Below are 6,044 nucleotides of genomic sequence, written 5' to 3' on the forward strand. Positions count from 1 at the left end.
AATTCTTCCTGTAATCTCTTCCGCGATATCGTTATCTGCAGTGACTGTTGCTCCGAGATATTTAAAACTCTTCACTTTTTCAAAGTTATATGGGTCTATTGTAGCAAACTGCTACGGCAATAGTAAAAGTGGTTGCATTTTTATCGATTTCCGAGTCAAAATCATAAAAAGCATCAATGTAAACTGTAGGTTGCAGCTATATCTTTATAAGGTCTAATTTTTATAGAAAGAAGTAATGATTTATGTTATTTATTTATGTAATGATTACTGTAAATTAAATTCCATATATTTTTACAACGTATTAACTAGTATTGTTTTGAAGCTATTTTCTTGTGGCATTTTAAATTAATTACTATTTAAATGGGAATAAGCCACAATTAAAGATTAAAATACGTTTATTGACGTTTCAATTTCCACTTCGGAAATCGTTCTCAAAATACAAAATAAACGTATTTTAACCTTTAATTGTGGCTTATTCCCATTTAAATAGTAATTAATTTAAAATGCCACAAGAAAATAGCTTCAGAACAATATTAAGAAACCGTTAGGTTTGTATTAACTAATACAAATAATATATAAATATAATTTATATATTTACAACAGTAAATCTGCATTTAAAATCGCAAAAGTAAGGTTAGAGTTAGGATCTCAAAAAATCATTAATAAAATAATTACTTAAACTCGTTTTTAGTACAAATAAACTCTGTGATTATATAAATTGGTATAATAAATATAAAATATATGAATTGGTACTATATTATTGTTCAAAATATATACATAATAAGCTAGTAAAATGTTTATAATATAAATCCAACTTATGTGTTTGTAAAAATATCCAAATTTTGAACTGTCAACAAATCTATTTGTAATACATAAATACGTTATTTATATATAAATAATTAACATACAGACAATATTTACGATTAATTACAAATTTTTGATTTTATTGCTACAGATATATAAATGTTTTCAATGGTGTAAACCTTATGGTGATGATATAATAACCAATAGATGGCGATACTTGTTCAGCTGCACGGTGCGAATAATGATTCCCTGTGTATAGTGCAAGTCAAATATAGGGTTTTATGACTTTGACTTTTAAATGTCAAGTGTTTCGGCACGTGTCGATTAATGCCGCAAATTCTTATTCGGAAAAAGAAATGAGTACTGAATCAATATTATCTGTACCTTAGGTATAGCGTTGAAGAGAGTTTGTAGTAGTAAAAATATTTAAAAATCAAAGCCATAAAACACTATATCTTAGAAGTCCTGGCCCGATAAGACCACAGTAAAATAAGACAATATTCAGAATCAATATATTTCTTAACCCTGCGTTACCCGCGTTAACAAATTTTTTACCAGTTCACTCTGGCGAACGTTGGACTCATCGACTACAAACTCTTTCTATTAAAATTAATACGTTGAATGGAAATACTTTATCAGAAAGGATAAATTATCATTATTGAGATAACTAGTTATCGCATGGGCAATTTTCAGTTGTAAATTGGCCTTTTGGCTGTTTTCCAGTGTCAACAATATTAATACCGCGGAAAGCCTTCAATATTTCATAATTGTTGAGTTTTGACTTAGCGTAAACAAGACTGACACTTGTCCTGAAACATTTGAAATATCCGCCTGACCACATCTTTTCTTTTTGTTCAGATTATAACTTCAAAGCGCAAAGTTCGAAGCAGCAGGTAAAAGCGATTCTTTAAGACAACTAATCTAAAAAAAATGATGTTGCAGTTCCATCCATGGCGTATATAAATTAGACAAGATAGTATGTCCCTGCCATATAGAATACCTAATATTGGTTTAATTTCAACTATATCACTGTCCAAAACATCGCAGAGATGTGGATAGCTATCAACTATATCACTATAGATATATATTGGTACAGGCAAGCAGTTTGTCTTTGATCTGCAAGATCCATGTTGATCGTTTATTTACTTACTCGGTAAGGCATTCGCTCACTGGGAGTGTCACGGTAATCTTGAGCCAAAAGTACGAAGTGGCGTTTCTTTGCATTGTGCCATTTGTCGGTTTCGTGGTTAGAATAAGGTTTGCCCTTCAGATACCCGGCTGGCATTTGTGTGCTTCTTTTCGAGCGTCAACTTACTTTCAGCCTGATTTGATTCGAGGACACTACCAGACGGGGAGTTTGACTGGGACAGTACATCTGTCAAAGAATAACGCAGGTGTTCTAAGGCCAGCTCGGGTAGAACAAAATGTAAAAAAGCTAACTTGATCCTGACGTTTCGATATGCATATTTACTGCGAAGCCTACAGAGATAATTGGCTTGTGGGAATCAAACGTTCATAGCGACGTCGCTTTTCGATTTTTCTATTAGTTCTTCCTATCACTGTTCACCTATAGACAGGAAACCTGAGCTGAGTTTAGACCGTCATTAGCCAGGTTAGTTTTATCCTAATGAAAACTTGTTCCAATAGTAATCCTGCTTAGCATTAGAAGAACCGCAGGTTCGGACATTTGGTTGACGCAGTTACTTGAGCGGATAATGTTGCGATACTACCATCTGTGCGATTGAGCCTGAACGTCTCTAAGGCTGTTTCCTTTCAATCCAAACTAGACAATGGTCTCTTGTAGTTCCAAGAGTTAAAAGGCTTAAAACATTGTGACTTTACTAGCCCATATTTCGCGCAGTAGAAACATTGCTTTCCCATGAGATCCTGATTTGTTGATTGATCAATCTAGAGCCAAGACTAAAACAACTGAATTTCTCTTAGTGTGTCTTGCGCTCACACGCGCAATTGCTATAGTTTAAACAGCAGCAGATAGCGTGAAGCTACTCTGTAATAAATACTACCAGAACATTACTACTTTTAAAACAAGTCTTAAGTTGTTCAATGGTTGTCAGATTGTACGGTTGAAGCTATCGCAATTTTCTCAAAATACTGAGCGGCGCGCTCATCACACGGGCAACGCAGAGTTGAAAATACAGCTTTGTCAAACATTCTTTATTTAATCCTCGTAATTTTGACCAGTTATCTTAAATTGTTGTAGTGAATAATTAGTTTATTTTTTTTATATTGTGTGTAAAATTTCTGCTAATAATATTTAAAATTATATTTACTTCTTCAGTGTTGCAGATCATAATACCTTATTAGGTAAAAATAGTACGTCATTATATTTGATTTTTTTTATTTACCATTTTGTAATTGTCATGCGCATGCTTATTGATTAATTATATATATATTTTTTAAATAATAAATTGTATATATTAGTAAATAATAAATAATTATTTCCCTTAATTTATAAGTTTGTTTGATTTTGTTAAATAAAGTGGAGTTTCTGTAGGACTCTTGAGGCTAGGTGAAACGAGGAGACCGTTTTAACAACTGAAAAGCAGTGAGTCGTGATAAATACCTTTTTTGACCTTTCTCCAAGACGATTATTTATCTTGACATCACCTCAAAACTTTCCAGATCACATAGTAAGAAATCAAGTAGAACAAAGATAAACAACGATTTAAAAACTTAACATTATGTTAAGCGTACAATGAAAGAGATATCATAATAGCCCTAGATAAATAGTTACGCAACAATTCTAGCCAAAATATTTATTACCTTAGAGTTTGAAACCTTGAAACTGCAAACAATCTCTTAAGCAACTTAAAAGTTGATTAAGGGTAAACAGACCAAAGGCAAGTAATGTTACAACTGAAAATGTTATTACAACTTTTTTCTCTCTACGCAAAAATACTTTTCAAGCTTCAGAAGAACGAACTCACGGATGTTCTCACTGGGAATTGCTCACTCAAATATCATCTGTAGTGGAAAGAGCAACATGTAGAGTAGACAGCCGAGCAGGTCTGGAATTTATCATCATCATTAATTAGCTTATATTTGTCCACTGCTGAATGTCATATGTCTCTTTTGTTGCCATTACAGAATATTTCTAGTCAGTTTATCGTCTGGCAACACGTCCGGCCCAACTCCATTGGATATGTCTATTCTTTCAACTGCATCTGTACCTCCTGTTCTTCTTATTTTTAGGTTTTATACTTTATCTCTGATGGTAATGTCCAACATTGATCGCGCGTTATTTTATTTATTGTTCTGTTCGTCATAGTTAGTGCTTCTTAACCGTATGTGAGATCGGGTAGAACACATTGGTTAAAAACCTTTCTTTTCAAACAGACTGGATTTAAAAACTCTCTGCAAGTGCGAGATAATTGTTTGCCAACACCATAAGTAACTGAAACAGGTCTTATACCTTAGACCACAAAAAATTGTCTTGGGATAAACACCAGGTACGAAACTGGACCTCCATTTACAAACAAGAAAATAAAGTACGTTATCAGAAGTACTAAAGACGGCAAAGAAATTGGCCCTAATGATTTTCACTCGAAATTTTTAAAACTTATGGACAACAATGGTATAAACTGTCATGACAAATATATTTACCACCAAGAGAGGAGTTATTTGTGCAATTGTCGTTCTGATGTGTTCCTTCCACTCTTCTACATTATTTGGTTGATTTTGATATATTTTGCTCTTCTACTATCCCCATAAAAAAAGGCCAACTGAGTAAAATCTAGAAACCTTGGTGGCCCTTTCATAGATTCCCTTCTACCTATCCACCTACCTGAGAAAACGTTATTTTTAAGTAATTTCGTACCTCGACGCCGTAGTCTGGAGGACCTTGATCCTGTTGGAACCACAAATCATTTCCATTTGGAAATAACTAATTCGCCTGTGGCGTCCTTCTTGTGCATTTGAATTATTTCATTTTTGCTTTTCGTCTTGTCTGTTGTGTATACAAAATGGTTCAACGATTAAAAAAAACACCAAATTGCAGTATAAAAGTTTAATAACATTTGTTGAAGAAAATATGGTGTTACTGACGGGGAAAACAAAACCCAACGAAGTAAATAAAATACTTAAATAAGTTGTGGCAGCAATTTTCTGAAAAAGAAAATGCACGTCGTAATGGACCACCGAAATCTGCGGAATAGTGGAGGTAGGTAAATAAAATTATTTTTAATTAGTCTAATCAAAGACCTAGATTAAAAAAAAAGAGTAATATTGAAAAATTACCAGTTTTAAGGTTTTTTTTGCCATTTTGCAATAACAACTTAACGCATGTCATGCCTTGAAATAGGCTTAGGTAATAAAATCAAAAATTGTAATTACCACAAATAGTCTGGCTAATTGGCTATGCCAAAGCCATTATACAATAAAAAAAAAGTGTAAGTCTTTCACTTTTTCCATATCCAAATTGAATTTCTAATATTATTTGCAATCAATAAGTTTATGATATTATATTCGATAAACTACCTTCACAAGTATATATAAATAATTACTTTTATACCCGTAGATATTTCTCAAGTGGAAGGTGAATACAAAAAGAAAAAGTCGGGAATATCACTCTAGCTTGATGAAAATTGGTGGAGGCCCTGCAACTAGTAAACAGTTAAGTGACACTGAAGATCGTCTCCTAAATGTATTATCGAAAATACATTTAGGGGATACTGAGATCTTGGATACTTTTCCACAATCTTCTACCAGTGGTAAAAGAAACGATCAATTAATTAACAACATGTTTTAATAACTTGTTTGCAGCATTAAAAGTAGATGTAGAGATAAACGAAGAAACAGATTTGGTATTTGTTAAAGGTAAAATTTCTTAAAATTTAAAAAATAACTTGTGAAAATATTCTTTATTCCTTTCCTAGAAACATTCCACAATTATGCTTCAAAAATGGAGGAATCTGCAAATGGTATGTTCAAATATTTATGGTTGTGTATAAATAAAACAACATTTATTGAAGATTCTTTATTAGATCAAACACAGGAGGAGGAGGAGGAGGAAAGGGGAATTGAAGATGGTATATAAATGTAATTATTTTTTAATAAAAAAAATAAAGTGCGTGCTGGTCTTTCTCAGACAAATGTATATTTTGTTAGCAGATTTTGTCATACGAATAAAAAATAATTAGATTGTATTATATTTTGAAATTAAATGAATACAATAAGTATTATAATGAACAATATTTATAGCACAATCAATTATGATATTT

Source organism: Diabrotica undecimpunctata, chromosome 6, assembly GCF_040954645.1.
Source record: "Diabrotica undecimpunctata isolate CICGRU chromosome 6, icDiaUnde3, whole genome shotgun sequence".
NCBI lineage: Eukaryota > Metazoa > Arthropoda > Insecta > Coleoptera > Chrysomelidae > Diabrotica > Diabrotica undecimpunctata.